The sequence below is a fragment of the Amblyomma mixtum genome, chromosome 1, assembly GCF_055824585.1.
Source record: "Amblyomma mixtum isolate Tamu chromosome 1, ASM5582458v1, whole genome shotgun sequence".
In the NCBI taxonomy this organism is placed as follows: Eukaryota; Metazoa; Arthropoda; class Arachnida; order Ixodida; family Ixodidae; genus Amblyomma; species Amblyomma mixtum.
This window is the reverse complement of record NC_143012.1, coordinates 126593588-126618798: the sequence shown is the minus strand read 5'-3', so window position 1 is coordinate 126618798 and position 25211 is coordinate 126593588. Positions and strand designations below refer to the sequence as shown.

Sequence of the window (25211 nt, the reverse complement as noted above, 5' to 3'; positions counted from 1 at the left end):
CTCGTTGCTAAATTGGTTTATGAGGAAATGAAATGTATCTGTCTCTCATATCTCGGTGGACACCTAAACCTCGCCGTAACGGGAAGGGAGGAAGATGGGAGTGAACGAAGACACCGTATTCACTAGACGCACTTTTGTTCATTCCAAACCATCGAGCTGGCATGGCGCAGTGGTAGCGTGCTCGACTCGCACTCCGGAGACCGGAGTTCGATTCCCAAGCTCGGCCAATTTCTTACTCGGTTTTACTCATTTATGTGGTCTGACTAGAAAGGTTAATTCGACTAATTGGTTGAGTAAGCAATTAACTAAACTCAGTCAAACTTTCTTGGAGCATCACTATACGATCCCTTTAATTGGTTGTATGGTTAGTATTTGATTGTAAAACATTTTATTCGCCGGGAAGAGCTTGGCAAGAGGTCGCGTTAAGTGGTCGAGAGTACATAGCCCTCGACGACTTTGTCAGCCCACTCCACCGCCAAAACTTGCGTTCTGGGGTCAGAGCTAGCCAGCACGGTCTCCCACCGCTCGAGAGAAGGAGCTGTAACTAGATCACCCGGAGGTGGCTCTATTTTGCAGTCCCACAGGATGTGATCGTAGGTAGCACGGTGGCCACAGTGTTTGCAGTTTGGGTTGTAAAGATCTGGATAAATGTGCGCGAGGAGTGATGGGGTGCGTATCGATCTCGTCTGTAGACGACGCCACGTAACCTCTTGTTCTTTAGTAAGTCTTTTGTCTGGAGGGGGGAAAATTCTCCTCTCTAGTTTAAAATGATTGGTGAGATCATGATATGTGATCATGGAGTCCTTCGTGAAATTCAGGGAGCCAGACTCATCCACTGCCCGGTCGACGAAACCTCGGGCTTTATTGGGGGCTGCCTCGTTCCCCGGATTCCCCGAATGGGCTGGGACCCATATCAATTCGGAATAATTTGGTGAGAATTTGGTTGCGTTAAGGATTCTAAGGGAGGTGTTTGTAATTCGCCCTTTAGCGAAATTATTGATACCCATTTTGGAATCGCTGAAGATGATGCTCCCTTGGGTATGCGCTAGGGCGAGGGCTATAGCCGCCTCTTCTGCCGTTTCAGAGGATTTCGTTTTGATTGTCGCCGAGACGATGTGGTCACCATTCTCGTTCACAACCACAATTGCAAAGGCATTGGTATTTTTGTATTCTGCCGCATCTACATAAAGTGTTCCAGCGCACTGTCTGTATTTGTTATGTAAGGCTTTGGCTCTTGCTTGTCTTCTACCCTCATGGTGTAAGGGGTGCATGTTTTTGGGGAGTGGTTTGATTAGTAGGGCCGTCCTATAGTCGCGGGGTAAATCTACTTTAGCATCGTTATTCGTAGGTTGAAAGTTAATTCCGAGCCTGGTAAGAATACTCCTGCCAGTTCTGGAATTGGCTAATCGCGCTGTTTGAGCCATTAAATGGGCTTCTTTCAGTTCATTGTAGGTGTTATGTATTCCTAACCTCATAAGCCTTTCAGTTGAGGCATTTAGTGGGAGTCCTAACGCAGCCTTATAGGCCTGCCGTATCATACTATCCAATTTGTCCTTTTCTGCTTTCGAAAATTTGATAGAGTATCCTGCTTAGCGCAAAGGCCTGCACTAGTCGGCATAAATCTCTTTCCCTCACCCCTTGTCTGCGGTTAGCTATGCGGCGGATTAATCGCGCCGTCGCTTCTACCGTGCGTTTTAGCTTAGTGAGTGTGTCAGTATTCTTTCCATTTGTTTGTAAATACAACCCCAGTATCCTCATGGTCTGTACCTCTTTGACAGATCGTCCATTAACATAGACGTTTATTTGCGGGGGGGATGTCGTGGTACGCCTACCTCTTTGTTTACGACGGATCACGAAAAGTTCAGATTTTTGCTCAGAACAAGTGAGGCCGGATTCCCATGCGCATGCCTCAATGATGTCCACTGCTGCTTGGAGTGTGTCTTCTATGTAGCCTTCGCATCCTTTGGTTACCCAAAGTGTGATGTCATCTGCATAGAACGTGTGATGTAGGTCTGGTATTTGTGCCAGTTTGGGGGGAATTTTGATGAGGGAGAGGTTAAAAAGGAAAGGGGACAGGACGGAGCCCTGTGGCGTTCCTTTACTTCCTAGTGTGATTGGGGCAGACTCTATTGTTCCGACCGTTATCACTGCTGTTCTGTTAGTGAGGAAGGATCGGATGTAGTTGTACGTCCTTTCTCCGGGGTTGATTTCTGACAAGTTTGTCAAAATGGCTTTGTGGGTGACGTTGTCGAAAGCTTTAACAAGGTCTAAACCCAATATTGCTTTCGTTCCTGTTCCCTCGTCAGCTTCAATTATGTCCTTGTTAAGCTGCAAGAGTATGTCCTGGGTAGATAGTTGGGCCCTGAATCCTAACATTGTTTCAGGTAGGAGGTTCATGTCCTCCGCATAGTTTTGGAGCCTATTGAGGATGACATGCTCCATGAGTTTGCCTAGGCATGATGTTAATGAAATTGGGCGTAGATTCTCAGTGCTGAGTTTCTTACCCGCTTTAGGAATAAAAGTGATTTTCGCGTGTTTCCACTCTGGTGGTATGTTGCCTGCATGCCAGTATTTGTTCATAAGGTCTGTAACCGCCGCGATCGACGTTGCGTCTAAGTTCCTGAGAGTCTTATTTGTTACTTTGTCTGGTCCTGCCGCAGATGTTGTCCGCAGTTTTCCAATTGCGTACCAGACCTCTGCGTCTGTGATGTCTGCGTCTAAATTTGGATTAGGAGTCCCCCGGTAGTCTGGTTGAGTGGTACCATCATCCGTGTTTTGATAACGTTCTGCTAGCTCTTTGATTAGGTCTTCAGGTGTACCCTCATATTTATGTATGAGTCTGTACAGTTGACTTTGTTGCACGGGACGTGTTTGTTCTGGGTCGAGCAGGTGTCTTAGAAGATGCCATGTCTTCTTATTTCCGAGCTGCCCATTGACGCTTTCACATATTTGGTTCCATTGTTGTTTTTGGAGAGTAAGTGTATGTTCCTCGATTCGCCTCTCGATTTCAGCGATCTTTTTGCGTAGTCGCTTGTTGTGTTTTTGCTTCTTCCAGCGTTTTTGGAGGCCTTTTTGTGCCTGCCACAGGTGTAGCAGCTTTGAGTCTGCAATCTGCTCCTCCTTCTCAACTGGCACCGCAACGCTAGTGGAGCTGACATCCTCATTCAGGGAGATAACCCAGTCGCTAAGGTTAGAGATCTCCTTTGGAGCTGTTTTGTCGCGAAGTTGCCTGAACTTGTCCCAATCCGTGGTTCGTATTTCTTTTGCTTTGTTTTTAAGTTTTGTCGTGGGGAAGGTGATGCTAAGGATGAAATGATCACTACCAAGGTTTTGCCCGGTGTTGACCCACTTTGCGTCCTTGACGTTTTTAGAGAGGGATAGTTCTGGAGATGTGTCGACACATACACTGTTACCCATGCGTGTGTGGTCGCTCGGGTTGTTTAGCGTTGTGAGCCCTAGTGACTGTATGATTTGCCAGAGCAGGTTCCCTTTCGGAGTTGCTTTGGTATATCCCCATGCTGGGTGTTGAGCGTTGAAGTCTCCCACAATTATTAGTTGAGCCCTAGCAACCAGCTTTACTGTGTTTATCAACAAGTGTGGGAGTCCATTGCCTTTGTTTCTGGGCGGGTTGTATACATTAAGGATGAAGAGATTTGAGCCTCCTTTTTGCCTTGGTACTATTTCAAGTAGGGTGTAATCTTCTTCCGAATCATTTATAAAATGTTGAATTGCGGTGATATTTCTATGCACCAGAGTGGCTGTGAAGGAGCCGGCTGCGCTACTAGTATCATAATGAGGTGGCAGATATGCTTTATAGCCTGGCAGTGTAGCCCTGCCGCTAGCTTCTTGCAATGCAATCACGTCTGGGGTTGTAACAGATGGTGCTTGTTGGATGTGGAGCTGCAAGTGGGCCCGCTTGCGGCGGAAGCCTCTGCAGTTCCATTGCCAAATTTCAAATTTTTGGCGTTGTGCCATGTTGGGTTATAGATGGTTGTGGCGTCGTGGACAGATCCAAGATGGGGGGTAGGCGGGCCTCGATAGTTGTAAGCCTATCCATTATTTGCTGCATGCACGTGGCTATTTGGGATACTTGTCCCTCTAGTGTTGCAAAGCGAATATCTATCTCTGCAAATTTGGTAGTAACGAGGCCTTGGAAGGTTGCTTGTTCTGTTGATATAGCGCTAGTTCTCTCTGACAGAGTATTGATGTCTGCCCTGAGTTTGGTAGGCGCTTTCGACGGCTGCGGGGTGTCGGCTTCCGAAGCCTCGGCCTTTCGTTTGGATTCCTCGCCTTCTTTTGTAGGAAGCGGTCTTTTAGTTGCTATTCTGGCGTCTGTGTCCGTCGCGTTATGGGCCGAAGACTGGGACGCGGTGGAGGGAGTGTGGCAAATGGCGTCTGTTTCCATCGCACTATTGGTCGAAGCCTGGGACGCGGTGGGTGGCGTTCTAGCCGCAGTGGCATTCTGTACCTGATGCGCTTGTAACAGGCGTTTAATGTCAGCCAACTCTTTTTTAAGGCTGGCAATTTCTCTGTCTCGGGATTGTAGTTGTATCTGAAACTCCTTCTCTAGAGCGTCAATAGATTGGGAGGCCTCTGCTGGCCAGCTCACCTTTTTGTTGGAGCGGCTATCGCTGCGTCCGCGGCTCGAGCTTCGCTTGTCGTTCCCTGCAGGGTTCCCCAGGGGCGGGAAGGAGCTGGAGTTGTTCCGGCTGTGGCTGCCTCCTTTTCCGGTAGCACCCTGTTCCTTCTTCCTGGGCCTAGATTGGTGTCCGTGTAGTGATGAGTCGTTGTCCCCTTGCTTGGGTGCCTGGTTGCCATGGTTGCCATGGTTAGTAGCCAAAGTACAATTGGCCCCGTTTGAAATTCGCGCACTGTGACGTCACGACCGTTTCGACCAACTGAAAAGCGTGACATTTCTGTCGACAGCTCCTGCTTACAACGATGAGGCATTAAAGCCTTCCGCCTTAAAAAGCTAGCAGACGTCCGCGTGACAGTGAATCACCTGCGCAAAGAACAACGGAGCAGGTAAAGTCAAGTTACTAAAGGCTGCCAGCAGATGTCCCTGGTTTGCCTTTAGCGTCGCTGGAGACGCATTTCTTTTGATGCTTATCTGCACGGTGTGCAGCACATGCAGTTTTTGTTATGTAGTTAGTCCTTCAGAGCATTTTACTTGAGAGACGTAGTGTATAAATATTCGTCTAGGAACCCAACCTTGCAAAGAGCTCTCATGCCTGAGGCAATGTGTACAGTAATTCAATTTCCGGGAAAGAAATTTAACTAAGGAAAACTTCTTGTACCTGGCTCTAGACACTTTATATACAAACCTCAGCTATTTGTATCAAGTATTTTTAAACAAACATAGACACCTAATTTTAGTTGTGTTTTCTTTCAAATGACGCGTTAGACATTCAGATATATGAATGACTGCATGATATTCGCCTACAACCACTAAATAATTTATAACTGAATTTCTTCTCTCATGCTATTTTGGTTTCCAGACGAACGGTGGCTGCAGTGTGTGGTTTTCCTTTACGTTGCGCGAGGCATGAAAAAACCTGCAATATTAACGCTGATACATAGTTTTAATTGACTACAACACCTAAACCTGTCCGCTTCAAGAGCTGGAACGACAATAACTGGAATATCAGCAGTTATATTGCCATTTTTTCTCGCCTCACGGGGCCTGAAAGCCAAATACATGTCACAGCTATCGTTGGGTTGTGAAACCGAAACCTCATCAAAAAGAAACGCGATTGTAATTTATATAGCGGCCGTCTATGTGAATATCACGCGCTGATCCATGGATATTAAGGTCTAAGGTATCAGTTGAAAACACTCAAGCAAAAATTTCGTGTCTATATTCCTTTAATTGGTATAGACCTTTGCATCGGGCGAGGGAGTTGTCGAAACTCCTCCTCTCTGGACTGTCGGAAAGCGGTTCCGCCGCCGCTTCCACCGTGCTAGCGCGAGGTGCTCACGACAGTCCAGTGAACAATATGGCAGCGCCCAGGGAGCCCTTACTGCAAAGGTCTATACCAGAATTTTATTTGAACCCGCGTCAACGAATATATGCTTTGCGCTCATCAATGACAACAGAATAAGCGATGATGGCGGAACACAAAGCACATTGCCTGTCTAGCGGGAGAGAACACATAAAAGAGCCTTCAGTAGAAGAAATATAGCTGAGAAGGGTTGTTTTGTAGGCCAGTTGGTCATACATATTTCAAGAAATGCTTCGGCGCGGCAGACAAGGACAAACGTAGAATAACACCACAGAGCGCCAACTAACAACTGATTTTATTGGAACCCGCGTCAACGAATATATGCTTTGCGCTCATCATATATTCGTTGACACGGGCATATATTCGAGCATATATTCGTTGACGCGGGTTCCAATAAAATCAGTTGTTAGTTGGCGCTCTGTGGTGTTATTCTACATTTGTCTTTGTCTGCCGCGCCGAAGCATTTCTTGAAATATGTATGACCAACTGGCCTACAAAACAACCCTTCTCAGCTATATTTCTTCTACTGTAGGCTCTTTTATGTGTTCTCTCCCGCTAGACAGGCAATGTGCTTTGTGTTCCGCCATCATCGCTTATTCTGTTGTCATTGATGAGCGCAAAACATATATTCGTTGACGCGGGTTCCAATAAAATCAGTTGTTAGTTGGCGCTCTGTGGTGTTATTCTACATTTGTCTTTGTCTGCCGCGCCGAAGCATTTCTTGAAATATGTATGACCAACTGGCCTACAAAACAACCCTTCTCAGCTATATTTCTTCTACTGTAGGCTCTTTTATGTGTTCTCTCCCGCTAGACAGGCAATGTGCTTTGTGTTCCGCCATCATCGCTTATTCTGTTGTCATTGATGAGCGCAAAACATATATTCGTTGACGCGGGTTCCAATAAAATCAGTTGTTAGTTGGCGCTCTGTGGTGTTATTCTACGTCTATACCAGAACTGTGCTTGAAGATACAGACTAAACTTGAATGCATTTCAACACTGTGAACTTAGACAAATCTGTGCACATAACCCTTTCTGTGTTCGAGGCACTTGGCAGGGACCGCACGTCTATATGAGCATAATGTGCTACAACTTCAGTGCATCCTTCTTCCTTTTTTTTCCCCCAGGTCACTGATTTTGCACTGAAAGGGGACACGGATGCCGAGGATGCTGTGCGGAGAACTTTGAAGACGTAAGTGAGCAATCCTGTTGCCCTGCCGTGCAGCTGGGCAGGCTCTAGGGGCCTAAAACAGCTTTAGGAGCCTCAGCAACATTATGAGCCTGCTTCTTGGTAAGTGTTCCCGTCCATAAACTGTAATAGTATGCAGTTATGGGAGTGTACACCCAGCTACTACTAGGTACTACTACCCTAAGAACTATGTGCAACATTCCTCACTTTAGCCTAGTCAGTCATCCATATTGAGCGTAGGTAGCGGATAGGCGCAAAGGAAGGCGTGGAGAGAGGGCTAAGCTGTGCTAGTACGAGCTTTCCAGTCTCTACCTCTGGGAAAACCTTGCAGTTGTAGACGTCGATGTGGAGATCGCCGAGGAGGCGACCGCGGCCACGTTTATTTGAAGGCAGCCGTAGAGGAGGACAGCGGCAGAGCAGCGGCGGCCGCATCCGGCCGAGGCCAACGTCCCGAGCGTTCTCTGTTGCGCGAGCAAGCGTTTTCCTTCGCACGTGTCCACAGCTTCGTCCTCTTCGACATGTTGCCACTGTCGGCTGCGCGGGTCACTATACAGTGACTGCTCAAGGCTCCATGAAGGTACAGGGCTCTCTAGACTATATGGGCCTTTCGGTGAGCATAAGGTCACAAATGAAAGTGATTAGCTCGCGAAGACATAGCTCGTAACACCCAAAACTGAAATAGAGCAGAAATATCTTTCGAAGGCAGCAGTGAATGCAGCACAGAGGTTTAGGTTTGGTGTATGAGGTTTTAACGTCCCAAAGCGACTCAGGCTATGAGAGACGCCGTAGCGAAGGGCTCCGGAAATTTCGACCACCTGGGGTTCTTTGATATTTTTCACAGCGCAACAGAAACGGGAAAAACGAAAGACGAAAGAGTAACACAAACTGTGTTACTCTTTCGTCTTTCGTTTTTCCCGTTTCTGTTGCGCTGTGAAAAATATCATGAATACTTACCAACTCGCCCAAATTTCTGCTTTGCTGGGGTTCTTTAATTAACGTGCACGGACATCGCACAGTACATGGGCCTCTAGAATTTCACCTCTATCGAAATTTGACCGTCGCGGCCGGGATCGAACCCGCGTCGTTCGGGTCAGCAGCCGAGCGCCATGACCACTGAGCCACCGCGGCGGCCCACAGCAAAGAGGAACTGTAATATCTTGGGACGCTGCAAGTAACGCACGTCAACGTGAGGCCAGAGCTCGCTACTCTCTGGCGGGGGTATGGAGGATGAATGTGCTTGGAACAAGATCTACATATACCTTGATCGAACTGTATATGCTGCCAGTGTAGAGACAAAACGACATAGTCTCAAACATTCAGCACTGCAAGCTGTCGAAGCTGTTGCTAAATTCCGCATTGAAGGTGATTTCTGTCCTGAGTTTTTTTAGAAAGAAGCCTTATAATTTTCGACCCAACAGCTAAGTCTAGAAATAATGTAAAGTTCTTGCATAGTCTGATAAAATTTCTCTGAAAATTTTGCAAATGGGGTGCAATTAATATTATTTTTATTGCTAATTTTGATGCTACGTGCATAATTGTGTTATACTTCGACATAATTTTGACAGAACAATAGAGTGGGATAAGGTTCTGACGATGTAGCACGTGTGTGTTCGTGCTTTTCGGCCTCTTCATTAATTTCCATTTGTGCATTATGGTGGCCAACCTACCTCAGATGTCAGTTTCAGTGTTGTGGTACCAAGTGTGTCTTCATGTTGAAGTACCTGCTTACTGGTTTAGTGGCATTAAATAGTAAAGGACAAAGCATTGTGTATGCAGAGCATCCTAGCCTTACCAAGAATGTCCACGTGCATGGTTATGCAGACATTTAGAGCCTGCATTGACAGCAATTTTTTTAGAACGTACAGCACATGCACTCATCCCCTGTGATAATGGCTGCAATGCTTAGCGTGGTGGTATAGTAGTTTGCATATATGGCACCAGCAAAACCAACTCCATGGAATTCTAATTGCCGCATAATCTTGTGTAAGGGCCGCAGTAATAAATGGGGTGCGCCTCATTTTGAACTCGATAATTGAGAAAAACATGGTTATACGTTTTTTAAATTCATATACAGGCCCAACCTTCAAAATTCACAACCAAATTTAAAAAAAAAAGTGCGGCCCTTACACGAGTTTATCACAACCAAATTTTACGCAGAGGTCTGTCAATAACGAATAGATTTTTCTCTCAGTGTTTACATGAAATATAACAATTCAGCTTGCGTCCTGCAGCCACAGTTTCCGTTGTTAGCTTTTTTCTTTAGTGAAGCATTACATACAGTTTCCAATGTGTCTCTTTCTTCTGAAAGTCCATTTATTGGTGATTGGTTTTGGTGTGTCTATTTGTTCATTTTATGGCATTGGTGCCCATGTCTTCTGTTTTAGCAGGTGCAACATTCAGGATTTTCGATACCACGGAAGCATGCATCGCAGATGTCACCAAAAGGTGGCTTATGTTCGCGGGGGACCAGGAGGGGGGCCGGGCCGCAAGGCGTTGTGCAGCCATAATGGCTACATCCGGCGCATGAAATAGCGCTGTTGTTTATAGAAAAATAAATCCATGAAGTGAATGTACTGCCTGAATGTAGCTGTGTATTTCGTAGTGCTCATCTGTTGCCTATAGAGTACAAAACAATATTCCTGACGGATGTGCAGAAAAATCATGGGAACATTATTGCAGCTATACAAGCTAATGAATAGCAAATCTCGGGCTGGATGGTTATGCCTCACTCGTACATGCAGTATTGCAGCAAGACTGCCTGCTTCTGGAACGTCAATATCTGTGACTGCCTGTGTACAGGGCTGTTGAAAGCACAATGGCTTTTTTCTGCCTTTCGATGCCTGCTGTTAGTCCCCTTCGCCTATTTGTACACAAGGTTTGTTAATTTTATATTGCACAAAGTTTGATTACAGCATTCGCAGACATCTTTTTTTTCCTTGTTTATCTGAAAAACATCTTTCATCGAGATACAAGACATCTCATGAATTATCTGTTGCTGGTTGGCTTAAGTCGCTGCAGATTTCTGGCATTCAGTGGGGCAGTAAGAATACAAAATGCAACTGCAGCATAAGACTCCAGAATGAAAAAAAAATGCATTTGCAAGCGGTGTTCCCACAGTTTTTGATTTCACGGTGCCTTACCACACTGAATAGCGTTGTAACTGCGAAGCAAAAAAGAGATGCGTACAGTCTTCGGCAGTTTTACAAAAATGTGGAATTCTTAGTATGCATGGTCCAAATAGTACTTTGCACCTTTCTTTGCAGAAGTCTTTTGCAGCAATGCAATCAGCTGCTATACTGCTGCATTTCTCACTATGCTGTCCAGTGGTGATATTGGCGTTTTTTTGAGAACGTCATCTCCTAGAAGGGATTCTATATATTTGAGATATTTGACAAGTGATGACCCCAAACTGCTGTACAGTTAATGCCTCAAAGAAATGACCAGGGAGCTAGAAGCAGCTGCAGTTGCTGAAAAACAGGCGCTAGGAAAAAGCTAGAATATTGATGGGCCAACATGATTGGCCTAAAATAAAAAGAATTGCTTGGATTTTGCATGGTGTTGCAGTTCAGGCCTTATGATGATCCAAAGCATTCCCAATGATTGTCCATGCTTGGCCTTTTGTAGAATTGTAAACGGTTGGCTTCACCACATCCAAGTACAAACATTGATTGATGTCCAGCATTTTGCCAATTATGGAAGCACTGGCCACTGGTGATTTGCCTTGCTTGTGCCAATGAAATTCTGCTGCTTGGGAAACGTCTATACATAAGAGAAAGTCGCCCATCAGTTCGGCACTCGTTCGTACACTGTTGTATTCGCTCACGAGTGCACATACTTCGTAAGGTAGCGTATTAGCTTTTGTGAATGGCCTTTAAAAAGCAGAAACCCAGTGCCGAGGTCTGAAATAACCCCCTTGGCAACGTATGTAAAATCTTTGCCAAAATTAAACAGAATGCCGGGTTTGCTTCTCATTCGTATAGTAGAGCCTTCACGGCTTCCCTTACGATCAAAAGCTTCTTTGAAGGTGAAGACAAGGGTTCTCCTTACCATACAGAGATTTAGGTCGTGAGGGCTGGCATAATAGCACTCAGAACCAAACAGTGCAGCCTGGTTACTTTTGGCAAAGACTGTACCTACACTGCCAGGCCCCATGCATTCAAGCGGCTTTCAGTGTCTGAGCACTCCACGGGCCAAGCTCGTTCAGCTAGGTGCGCGAAAACAGAAAGCCAAAGACAAGCTTCAGACCGTGACGTCACGGAGATGGCGGCCGCACTGGAGTCATCAGTGACTTTCGTTGTGTAGGCAAAAGCCGATACCGCGTGTCTTGGCTATGCCACGCTTGAGCGTTTTTGAACGCATTTTGCAATATTCCGGCGAGTTGTGGTGCGGGTGGTTGAACCGCAATGCTGAAGGAAGGCAGCGGCACAAGTTTCCACAAGTTTATCGCATTTAGATATGGGCCAAAGCGATGCGCAGCGGCCGTGGAGCGGGAAAAGTTCGGCGACGGATCGGCTGCGCGGCCAGTATTGCAATTCTGCATCGAGATATGATAGTCTGCGTCTCTTAATCCGCATGTTTGCAATCCAGTCGCGCGGCGAAGAGTGCAAGAATCAACGTATGCAGCTTGTTCGCGTTCTCTCGGGCTCTCAGTTTGAGAAGTCTAGACGCGACATGTCATGTGGGTGTGACCGTAAATTGAACGCAGGGGACCGTTTTCAGGTGGCAATCACCCGGACTACATCCTGGGCATCTCTTCGAGCTAAAAAAAAAGAAAAAAAGAACAGCTGCTGCCAGTAGCCTTCAGTATTCATCGGGCCACTAAGCGCGGCATTTGAAGCAGCACAGTAGTCCGGTAGTAGGAATATACGACGCGTAGTTTTTTTTTTCTATTTTCGCTTCCGCGAGCTTCAACATGTACATTTTTTCACCGCCTATCCTAGAAAACGATTGTACGTCGTTAAGGTATCGGCAAAATTATGCAGTGCTATTTTCCATATTACCTGAATTTTACAATTGCTGGTCAATCAGAACCTGGCGAAAACAGCAAATACAAGACAAAAGACTGGTTATCAAGCAGAATAAGGCCTGCAAGCAGAATAACTTGAAATATTTAGCTCTGCAGAGCAATCGAAACTTCATTGTAGATCGAGGTAAACTTCTATCCATTCGCCTATGCAGCTCTCTTAAAGCCAAGCGAATAAAAAAGCATTTTTTCAGACATTACCAGTGAAGATCGTGTTTTCATGACTCATTCAAAGTAGCTGCATGGCTTCAGTGTGCAGTAGTGCTCGGCGTTCTCCGCACTGAAGTGGTTAGACGAGAGCAGGCACATCGCAAAGGTTCGTCATTGGAAAAAGCTGCCTCGCGTCGTGCATCTCGTCGTCCTTCTTCTGCGCACTTAGCGATCGGGTATGTTGTATCTTCCCAAATGTTGAGACTGCAGACATTCCTCATGCTTTCTTGGTTTCATTTAATGTCATCCTAGTCGACCGCCGTAGCAGATCCGTTGCTGCCAAGTAGAGGAGCGCAGAAGGAAGCCTATGCAGCGCTTCGCCATATAATTCCGTCTGGCGAACAGGTTGAAAAAGTGCTGAACTGCTCTCTCCGGTCACCAACAGAAGTGTTTCTAACCACAAGCGACACGCTGGCTTTGAAATATGCGCGTACGCGAGTTGGCTTCGAAGGCAGCATCGCTTGGCGCGAGGTGGGCATGCTACGTTTTTGTCTACACTCCGCGCCACTGCCGAACGTAGCGCCACCTTTGTTTACAAACATTGCACTCGTCTATAGCATATCGTTACCGTGTTTATGTTAAAGTTTGCCGTCTTTCAAGAAGCCAGATTTCCGGTCTGGGCTGCGCGCGCCAGAAAACGTTTTAGCATACTGCCTCTCCCGTAACAAGTTACCGTACGGCGATAACGAGTGATGATGATGACTGATGCTTCAGAATTGATTCCTGACAAAAATGTGCATGCATTGCAAGCATTTCCATGCACTGAGATGCTACATACACTTCAATATTATTTTATCTCCATCTAAAGACATACACGCTGCTATACAGCCGGCTGAGCGACTTTTCAAATGCGCCCGTGAAGCAAGCCCCCATCCTAAGCTGGCCATTCGTCAATTTTACTACGCAGTAAGCTTGAGTGCGTAGCGCACGTTGTGTTGCGAACACGGTAAAAAACACTACTACGACATCTTCATTGTGTCGTGCCGCAGCGCTGCTTCCTTGATGTTTGGATGCCAGGTTTGTGTGTATATGTATGTAAACACAGTAGCGCCATCTAGTGAGGGAATCAATGCGCTTCAATTCTTGACCGCAGAAGCTTTTTTTCTGCCTTTACTGACGAATATAGCAAAGACATTACCAAACTGTATTGTTTTTTTCAAGGAAGAGAACTATGGAAGTAGAGGAAAATGTTAAAGATAGCACAAAGCTGCAAAACTGCAGTGTTATTGCTATTTTGGCTATGTACACGGTCGAAAATCTCCAACTGATCTAAACCATATTGGATAGTTGTCACTTCAACTTTGGAGCGTAGGTGAGAGTACGTGAGGTAAAAGTGAAAGCCTTCACTTAGAGCGAGAAATGGCGCCGAATAATGCGGTGGCGATGCTGTATTTGGTCCGAAGCGGCCGGGCAGTGCTCTGCCATGTTTGTTTACGAGCGAACGCTAACTTCCGTAAAGCTAAAAGAGATCGCGTGAAGTGCTACCGGCCCTGTAACGGCTGCTGCTACGCAGATGTGACTAGCCGAGCCCGGTAAACGGCGGTATCGTAAAGACAGTAAAGTTATGCTGTAACTTTCGAATATCACCAAGGTGAGCCGCACACTTTGAGGACATTTTTCCAGTTGCCAACCGCTGATGGGTCTCAGTACTGCGGTACAGAGTACATCATCTAAATATTGTAATTGCAGAATTTTTAACAGAAAATACACGCCGTCAAAACAACTCCGCGATGCTAAGACCAGACCGGAAAGGCCGCCTTTGCCAAACAAGCCTATTTTCATTAGGCGCGCCCACGGGCTGCACTGACATCACATTATTTGCAAAGAGGAACAGGTCCATTCCATATTCGTTTCAGAACTTAAAACAGCTTTCATCGAATCGTATTCACGAAAAAACTGTCGCGATTATTTCGCAAGCCATTTCGGTGGGAGATAAATTTTTCTTTAGGCTCAGTCAAAATCCATTCGTTAATGAGTTCTGTTACGCAAGTAATCCGCTTGTCATAAAATTCACCGTTTCGTAGAACAGAGACAGTCTAATAGGAGAAACGGAAAGAAAAACAAACGATAAGAAAAAAGTCACAAAATCCTTGCTGCTAAGAGAAACAAGAAGCACCTGCAGCAACGTAGAAACTCCTGTGCTCAGCTGCTATAAAAACTATAATTTTCAGCGAAAATATTGACCTCTCTTCTTGAGGTGCGTTCCTTTTTCGGCAGTGCTGCCCAAATATACACGTGCTACCGCGCTTGCTACTGATTCTGTGTGTTCAAAGCTTATAAGGACGAGCGCTTAATTAGTGAAAAAGAAATCGTAGAGTGCAATATATATATTTATTGCCAGAAAAAACACCATGAGGGTCTTGAGATTTAAGTTTGGTTTGGTTTATTGGGGTTTAACGTCCCGAAGCAGCTTAGGCTATGAGGGACGCCGTAGTGAAGGGCTCCGGAAATTTCGACCACCTGGGGTTCTTTAACGTGCACTGACATCGCACAGCACACGGGCCTCTAGAATTTCGCCTTCATCGAAATTCGGCCACTGCGGCCGGGATCGAACCCGCGTCTTTCGGGTCAGCAGCCTAGCACCGTAACTACTGAGCCACCGCCGCGGGGCTGAGATTTAAGTGCCACATTAAGTTCGCGAAAGATGACTGTGGCGTCTGTGCATTCATGAGTAGCATGGAACTAAAGCGGAGCAAGCAGCACGAACACAAAGTAGAAAAAAAAACAACAGAAGCAACTGTTACGCTAAACATACACATGAATAACATAAGAGACCAATGAATGTTCAGTGAAAAGTGGGCAAGTCACACTGCGCTACTGGAATCCAACTACCAACAACCTCAACCAACCTCAACAACCTCACAAAATTAAAAGTGCGAAATAATAGTCGGTGTTGGTGTCAGTAAGGAAACAGCTTTCTAACGCATTTCAAGCTGGTCTACAGCGTACGCCACGCACAAATATTGGCGCAAGTGCAGCCAGCAAAGAAATGGCTGCGCATCGAAGCCAGGAGGACCGCAGACGACGCCTTCCCGGACAACACCGGCGGCTCTCATGAAAGTGTTCATCTCGTCCAGATCGTAAAGGTTTCTTCAGATCACCTCCACTGCTTCTTTTTGACCAACAGACGTTTCTCGGACTTTGGAGACTACTACGAGGTCCGAACCGAGTAATTGGAGAGCATCTGCTCCCGTTTTGTTTTATTTTATTTATTTACACATACCTTACAGGCCTCTGTAGAGGCATTGTGTAAGGGGAGTCAAATACAGAAGTTTGTGTAAAATAGGTTAGAAACAAAAAGCTTACGAAAAGTGCAGCAAAACAGACAAAAACAATTGTGTTCAGATAACATATCGCAGTTCACAAAAATTGGTAAAGGTACAAGGCAACTATGCGTCATAGAACAAAAATGGTGAAATGCACAGAGTTACACAAAAGCAAAAGAAAACATTTCAGGTATACATGAGGGTAGCTGCGCATGAACAGAACCAATGAGGCAAAAGTCTCAAGCAGCTGAAAACATAGCTATATGAATCATGATTATGTAAATGACGTGCTAAGTGTTATCAACGGAGTGTTTCGGTAGATGCTCGCAAAAGTTTTCTGTCGTATCATATCGCGATAAAGGTTATCGCGAAGTCCGCTCGTTGCTTGTCGCGTTCGCCATGCCTTGCTGCGCTTGCGCCGGCAGCTCACCAAGTATATTTAACCCCGTGCGGATGCCATGCACGGTTGTTGTCGGTTCGAGGCTGCCAGTGAGCACCTCGTTATAAAGCTTTCCCGCTCCCTGGCCGGCGTCTGGTTACAACAAGTGGCGACGAGGACAACCAAGAAACCAGAATGGCCGCAAGCGTCGGGAAGCTACCGGAATTCCTGCCGGAAGGTGGCAACTTCGGAGTGTACCTGGAACGCTTCGAATGCCAACGACATCAAGGATGACAAGAAGCTGAAAGTTTTCTTAACGGCTGTTGGCGGAAAAGCCTATGTCACGCGCCGGAGCTTGCTGTTGCCTGCGACACCTGCTAAGTCTTCATTCAAGGAAGTGGTAAGTGCTCTAAACAAGCACTACGCTCACTTGTCACCGAACTCTATCGGTTCAACCAGCGCAAGCAAGAAACCCATGAGACCACTGTGGACTTCTTTGTCGAATTGGAGACTAGCTCCAGCCAGCGAATTTGGCACGTTTCTGACCGAAGCTCTGCGGGATAGGCTTGTCGCGGGATTGCGCTTCGAAGCTATACGGCGCCGACTGCTAGCCCTTCCTGATGATAAGATAACATGGGACCGAGCGTGTAGAGTTGCCATAGTCATGGAAACTGCAAGCTAGGACACGAAAGACATGCTGACGTCGCCGAGCAGCAGAACAGCTTCGCCGGACCACACCGTTCTACTGGACACGAGAGACAGGGAAGCAGCGTGAAGCGGATAATAGAGACGCCTGTGAAGGAAACAGGCAGAGAGTCCAGTTCAAAAAACGTCACAAGGGACTAAAGCTCCATGTCACCGATGTGGAGGTCAACACTTACCGTGAGTTGACCTTTTTTAAACAGCCGGTGCTAAAAGTGTAAAAAAAAGGGACACGTTGCAAAAAAAGTGCAGAACTGAAGTAGTGCTCTCTGTAGAGCCGGATGATAGCAGTACTGAGCTACTGACTCTGTGTCAAACTGCCCAAAAAGCTGTTGCACCTGCTGTTGTCATTGTGGTCACAATAAACGTGAGCTATTTCGATGGAAATTGATACAGGAGCCATGTCTCAACCATGTCGTAAGTCGAGTGGGCGAAACACTTTCGTAATGCCGGTTTAAGACAAGCCAATGTGAAATTGGTGACATACAACGGCATGTCTGTGCCTATTGCTTAAATTATGAACGTGAAAGTGAAGTAAAAGATCAGTGCTTCGAGCTGCCTCTGTTATTGCAAAGGAAACGGAGGGCACGAGAATGCCCACGTTATTCGGCCGAGACTGGATTTCCCAGACTAGGATCAATTGGAACGAGATCATGTCTGTGCAGGCATTGGAAAGTAACACATCCCTTGCAAAAAGATGCAGCCATGTGTTCGACTGAGGTTCTGGCGCTATCAAAGGGTTCAGAGCTAGCATTGTCTTGAAAGAAAATGTTACCAGTGTTTCGTAAAGTAAGCCCAGTTCCTTACTCTTTACGAGAGCAAGTCCAACAGGAATTGGCACATCTGGAGAAAGTTGGCGTCGTGTATCGGGTCAGGCACAGCACTTGGGCAACGCCCCTGGTCATAGTCCCTAAAAAGAACAGCAAGGAGTTTCGCCTTTGCAGCGATTACCGGGTCGCCGTAAACCCAGCAATGAAAGGTGGACCATTCTCCCTTTGCCGCTGCCTGAATATATTTTTGCCACTTTACAAAGCGGAACAGTGTTTTCTGTTCTTGACATGTCTAAGGCGTATCTCCAGCTCGAGCTAGACGAGCAAGCTCAAGAACTGCTTACCATAACCACGCACTTGGGACTTTTTAGGTTCCGTCGCTTGCCGTATAGGGTAGCTTCTGCACCTGCAATGTTCCAAGCAGTCATGGATCAAATACTCTATGGTATGCCGGCTACGGCCTGCATCTTGGATGACTTAGTAATCACAGGCGAGGGCTACAAGCAGTGCTACGAGAGAGTAGAGCAGGTTCTCCGGCGCCTGAGCGAACACGGTGTGCGAGTGAATAAAAAGAAGTGTGCGTTGTTTCAGCAGCGCATAACGCACATGGGCCATGACATTTATAAGGATGGGTTGCATCGCACGCCTGAAAAGGTGGTGGCCGTTAAAAATGCCCCTAACCATACCAACGTGACCAAACTGAAGGCCTTTGTGGGCACGGTGAATTTTTACGTCAAATTTTTTCCAAACTTGGTAACGGTCTTATGAGAACAAAAGTAACTGCGCAAAAGGACGGGACAAGAGAAAGAGAACCACACGGGACAAACGCAGACTGACAACTGATTTATTCCACCTACTCCTCTTTCCTTCAGCAGCAAAGCGCATGCGCACCAACCACAAAAACAAAAAACAGAAGCGACACTCATCTCGTGGAATCAAGGATCTCGAACTCCTTGCGGTACAGGTGTACTGAAGCATCGCTAATGCACTTATCAGGCCCTAACCTCGCGATTTCCAGGGCCTCGATAATTTCTCGTTCTTTCTTATCCCTCGAGCGTCCGATAATCTTAGTCCTATCGAAAAGCGGATTACAATCTCTGTCATCATGCTTGCAAGTGTGACAATGCTTAGGCAGATGCTGCCCCCTTGAATCTTCTAAGGAATTTGCGTGCTCTAATAATCTAATGTTGACGCAGCGGCAAGTTTGCCCTATGTAGAACCTACCACAACTCAGGGGAATCTGGTAAATTACATTGCATGTACACTGGACGAACTTATTCCTGTGGTTAATGCCACACTCAACCTTCTTTTGCTTATCTTTTCTCGCCAAATTGCACAAACGCGACAACTTGCAAGGTGCAGAAAAAATGACGTCAACGCCGAATTTTCCGGCGACTCTCTTGAGGCCGTGCGAGACCCTGTGAACATAGGGCACAACTTCATACTTCCGCCTCTCCTGTGCATCCGCCCCCAGAGGTTTTGAGTTTGGGCGGAAGGACTTCAACAGGGACTCAGCGACAGCCTGAAGAAGGGCCAGCGGAAAACCAGCAGACCTAAGGCGATCAACCTGAGCCTCAAAGCTAATCTGAACTTTATGTGGACAGGACTTGGCTAATGAAGCCCTGAGGCAAGTTGATACAATACCCCTCTTGACCAGCTTCGAATGGCACGAGTTAAAGGGTAAGAGTGCCTTTTTCGACCTAGGCATGTACGCCCAGCAGAGGTGGTCAGGATCGTTAAAAAATAATTTTAAATCTAAGCATTGCAAACAAGAGTTTTCAGGAAGTTCAATGGTAAAATTAAAACTCGGAAAGGCTGACTTAAAAGATGCTAAAACCTCCATTGCCACCTGGGCCAAGTCGTCGTTGTGGTCAATATTTAAAAGGATTAAAAAGTCATCCACGTATCGGAAAACTCGAACGATACGGTCGTCAGATAGTACCCGTGTGGTTCTCTTTCTCTTGTCCCGTCCTTTTGCGCAGTTACGCCCGTGTACTGTGCGATGTCAGTGCACGTTAAAGAACCCCAGGTGGTCGAAATTTCCGGAGCCCTTCACTACGGCGTCTCTCATAGCCTTAGTCGCTTTGGGACGTTAAACCCCATAAACTAACTAAACTAAACTTTTGCGCAGTTACTTTTGTTCTCATAATGTCGTACCAACTAGCCCCTCACCGCACTCTTCTAGATTGGTAACGGTCCTTGAACCACTGCACAACTTGCTCCGTAAAAAAAAACCAGACGGCACTGGTCGTGTCACTGTGACGAGGTTTTCACATTATGTAAAGAAAATTCTCAGAAAAATGAGCAGCTTTACGATAAGAAAAAGGTAATTCAGTGATGGTTCTGTGTACGGGCTGGGCGCAGTACTGTCGCACGTCGTAATTGAAAGTGAAAAACCAGTAGCTTTTGTCTCGTCGTCATTGTCCGCATCAGAGCGGAACCACAGCCAATAAGAAAAAGAAGCCCTAAGTATTGTGTTTGCACTGAAAAAAGTTCACAAGTACCTTTATGGCCGAGTGTTTAAGCCTTGACTGACCATCAGACGCTCACTAGTTTGTTTTTTTTTATCCGAAAAGACAGGGCGGTGCTGTAGTTACTACGCGAGCCAATCATTGGCTCGCATTTTTGGCGAACTATTGCTACCACATAAAACATAAGCCGGGATCTGCTTTCAGTCATGCGGACGCAGTTTCTCGCTTGCCACTACCAGACACGGGTGACCAGTGTGATGAAATGTTTTATTTTTCGTCTTCGAATGAGTTACCATTGACGGCAAAGGATGTGGAACGAGAAACAAGGCGAGATAAACTCCTCAGCATTGTTAGGGAAATGATATGGCATGGCTGGCCAAAAACTGTCTGAGCTGAACGCGCCGACTGGAGCTGAGTATAGACGACGGATGCCTTGTATGGTCAAGCAGAGCGGTCATTCCCGAGTCGTTGCAGAATCTTGTGTTGGGGTTGTTGCATGGGCAACACCCGGGCCAGAGCGGAAGCTTGGGCGAGTTGGGGACGGTTCACTTGACACATAGCGCTAAAGCGTAATCCGTAAATGGTGTTCGACAAAAAAGCTGTCTCAGTGCTTCCATTTTTCAAGGTTTTTTTCCTCTTCTCTATTAAGAAAGAGCTTATATTGCCTGGTTTCATGCAATAAACTTCAGTTGTAAGTTAGCGCCCGTCCTGTGTGTCTCCCTGTGGCCCTGTCTATTTAGCACTATGTGCTCAGTGAACATGTGGACATTTCTAGAATGAAAGCAGTAGCTAGATCCAAGGTATGGTGGCCTGGCATTGATGGCGCTCTCGAGAGAATAGTGCGGAATTGTCAAATATGCCAGTCAGTTCTCTCCTCTGCACAGCCCGTACCTTTGACACCTGGCAACTGTGTGAAAACCCATGGGAATGAGTACATTTGGACTTCGCGGAAGAAAAAGGTAAACTGTTCCTTGTCGCGATTGGTGCTTATTCCAAACGGTTGGAGGTCAAGGTAATGAAAGTGACAACTTCCGCTAAAATGGTAGACTGTGTTGTTTGCGTCACATGGACTGTCTGTGGAAGCAGTAACCGATAACACTCCGCAGTTTCGAGCAGCTGATTTCCGAAATTTTCTTAAATCGGAGTCAAGCACACTCACGCCACCCAACCATCCTCAGTCGAATGGAACGGCAGAGCGTGCGGTGCAAACAGTCAAGAAAGCATTGCTTAAGCATCTGCTGGAAGACGAAGAAAGAGGAACTTCTAGGTCGCTGCAGCACAGAATTGATCATTTCGTCTTCTCTTACCGAACTACACCTCACACTTTCACGGGACAAACACCAGCTGAATTATTACTGCGAAGGAAACTGCGGACTCGTCTCTCGTTACTGAGGCCAAACATGGCGGAGGCATTGAGTGCGAAGTCTGCCAAAATTAAAACATCTGCTGATAAACGCAGAGGTTCGCAGCGAGTCTTTGCTGTTGGTGATCGTGTGTGGGTTCGCTCTGTCAGAGACAGAGTGCTGTTTGTGCAGGCGGACTACCTGCGACGATCCAGCATCCCATCAAATGCAGGATCGAACGTTCACCCACACGTGGACTGAGCCATGCCAGTCTACCCGACCAGCACAGCGAGCAAGCGGCGAGCAACCGGTGCCACTACGAAAGAGCACCAGGGAGCAGCATCCACCTGACAGTTTGACTTATGCTTGTTTTTAGAACTGTAAAGGGGAGGAAGTGTCGTATCGCATCGCGATAAAGGTTATCGCGATGTCTGTTCGTGGCTTGTCGCGTTCGCCATGCCTTGCTGCGCATGCGCTGGCAGCTCACGAAATGTATTTAGCCCCGTGCGGATGACATGCACGGTTGTTGTTGGCGCGCGGGAGTCACGGAGAAGTGTAAAGCATGAGTACTGCCATAAAAGCGGGCATAGCTTCAGTTATTATGTAATCTATGAGTAGGAGGGACGTTGTACATGTGCTGGCGGTGTATCAGTGGCATCGACGCATTTATGAAAGTGAGATAAAAGGGAAATGTCGCGACGAATTTTCAACAGATAGAACGAAAGTTCGATCTTTAGTTGAGTTACACTGAAGTGATAACTGCAATTTTGCGAATTGAGACAAGCACTATTCTGGACAGCTTCCAACTTCTCTATTAGGTATTTCTGATCAGGTGACCAGATGAATTAAGTGTACTCTGGCTGCGGTCTGAGAAAGGTTGTGTAGGCTTGTTCACGCACGTGAGAGGTAGTGCTTTGCAGGTTACGGCGACGGAAGCCTATTGACCGGGCAGCATTAGCGAAAATGTTTTTATGTTCAGCCCAAGAAAGTTTTGGTGAAAGATGAACGCCTAGATACTCATACTGCGTAGTTCGAGCCAATGTATGGTTACCAATGTGTTAGGGGAAATGCGAATTGGGTGGCTTTCGGCTGAAAGAAATGATCTTACACTTAGAACTGTTTAAAGTCATTAGCCACGTTTTACACCAGTCTTTAATGCGATCGAGGTCACTTTGAAGTGAAAGGTGGTCATTAGAACTTTTCTTTGGTCGATAAATAATGTAGTCGTCAGCAAATATGCGTATACAAGAAGAGATGTCAAGTGGCAGGTCATAATGTAAATTAAGAAGAGTAATGGACCGAGGACGCTTCCCTCCGGCACGCCCTGTGTAACGTCAGAGAGAGAGAGGAATAATTATTGACAACGGTTAACTGCTGGCGATTAGAAAGAAAGTTACGGACCCATGACAAATTTAAAGAACCTAATTTGAGCGCAGAAAGCTTAGATATTAGTCGGCAATGTGCTACCGATCAGATGCATTGGTAATGTCCAGAAAGATGCAGTCGGTTTGAGTTACTGTGCGGCCAGTAGTAAACCGTGCGGCGCGGAAAGGCAGCGCATTATTGCATGCAAGGATATCCTGAAAGCGGTCTAGGTGTCTGGCTGCAGCATGCAATCCAGGCGCCTACACCGACAGTATGGTGCAGTTGGTCTTGATATGCAGAAGAACACCAGATGCGCTTTCCCGCTTTGAAGGTTGTACGTGAAAGCACGAAGCCTCTTACTCGAGGTGGCTACATCGAAGAGAAGTCGTGTGGTTCGCTCACAGACACCAGCCCTAAACGACGAGGAAAGAGATGCTGGTGTTGTGCCTGAGAGCGTCCAGCAGCTCGCGGGACTGCGCGGGTTCTGCTAAGAAGTTCATTTCGACCTCTTTCAATGACTTGGTCTCCTTCACGAACTGAGAGAGGATTTCAGCCTGCTCGGCTTTAATGATGTTCACCGAGTACGTGTTGGGCACCCTCACGGTTGACAACTCATGGAGCGTTCGTATCTGCGTAAAACGGCGGAGCATTCCAGCAGTAGATTCTGTTTCGACGACAGGCGAGCAGAGGCTACGAGCTTTCCCTCTATCTAATATGCTGTCTGACAGCGGGTAGTAGTCATAAACTCTTTCGATTATCCATCCGTTGCCAATGCCAGTGTCGCGAATGACGCTGTACGGCTCCCTGCAGACAACGAAGCGCACTTCTTCGATGGAGCCGTTTTTGTTCAAAGCCTGAAAAAGCGCCCAGTTGTCATCCAAGGTGAAAGCGAAAGGCAACCTGAGCTTCCGCAGCGATGTCAGGGTACGCACCACGTGGAAAAGGGGCTGGCCCCTAGTGCATATTTGAGGCTACAAGTCATATTCGTATCCTGGTCTTGAAATTAGCACACGTGTCTCTTTTGGGAACCAGAAAGAGCAGGAAACGTACGCCAGCTGTTCGACTATCCCGCCACTGGATAACGACTTCGCCAGGGTCCAAAACTCGCTGAATTTGGCGCGAAAATCAGTCAGCTGTAAGCTAATTAGTGTTCGAGGCTTCCACCACTTCTGCAGCCGCAGCCACACTCGAGGCGCTCGTTTCGTGCGTAGTCACCAGGTGCAGCGACATCAGGGAGTTTCAGAACTTCACAGAAACGACGGTATTCTTCCTTTTTCAGCATGGTAGCATCTAGGCGGAGGTCGCTGACGATCGCGTTGCCCCTGAGAGCTGCTGTGATGCACGACATGCCTGGTGGCTGCCACCACCTCTACATTGGCTCATCAAGAAATCGCTCGACCGCGAACCGATGTAACTTAGCATTTTTTTACTATCAGCTTTGCCAGGAGAGATGTTATTTCCCTCACTGGCGACGTAGGCTGTGCGGGAGGTGGTCTCCTCGATGTCGGGCAGAGACAATTCCACTGCAAAACTGCTCGCCGCGCCAAGTTGAAAACACTTCCGCGCACAACTGTATACGCTTCTTAGGCGAGTGCACTTGGCCACACCGTAGCAGAAAATGGACAAGTACCGCGGGGAAGTACCGCGCGTTCACGCAGCTGTGATTCGTGAGCAGCCAGAGGAAGAGAAGCGCCGCGCGTTTTTTGCGGCAGTCGCGATCCTCGAAGCTGTCGGAGCTGTCAGAGTTCTCCAGAGCTGTCCCGTATCCCGAGCTGCACGTTGATCTGAACCAAGACTCGTTTCCATTTTTCCAGCTGATTGTACAACTCGCAGCCGTGCGGGCTGCTTGTAATGCACTGCGCCTTCAGGTTGGCCCCGCGGCTCCGCAGTATTGCCTCCAGCTCCTGTAGTCTGGCGTACTCTCTATCGGCGGAAGAGAAGAGCTCCGGGCACGGATCTCTCAAGCAGGCCGCCTGCTCTTTTTGAGCCATCGTACCCTGCAAGAAAGCAGAGCGCGTTCCAATGAGACATTGTTGAATAACGCGCTCTAGACTAATGCACCATTTTTTTTTCTGAGAAAAGATTATCAAAAGTAAGAAAAAATGGAACAGCGAAGCACCAGCAAAAGAAGAGCTGACGCTGTATGCCTAAATTTTGGCACATTTTCTGTCTGGCTATTTAAACTCCGGAAAACTGAAGTCTTCCGAAATTTTTTTCCTAACGAAGAAAAAATTGTACGCCTTGCACCTATTAAAATTTATGCTTCTGTCCCAACATAACAGGGTATTACATCGGCATATGCCGTTCATCAACATTATCATCATATATTCAGTCCATGAAGACCATGTACAGGGTATTGCATAAGGAGGAGGGTGGGAAGCTTCTGCGTAAAAGTACACGAGGTGAGAGATGTTGCAACACTTCACAAATCAAAATAAAATGCTTCCAAAAGTTGCAAACAAACATGGAAATATAAGAAGAAATGAGTTGCT

General features: G+C 46.8%; 1 pseudogene; it reads right to left on the bottom strand.

Moving 5' to 3' along the window:
- Nucleotides 1-15341: 15341 nt before the first annotated feature.
- LOC149367574 (uncharacterized) lies at nucleotides 15342-24710 on the bottom strand (annotated as a pseudogene).
- Nucleotides 24711-25211: the final 501 nt, after the last annotated feature.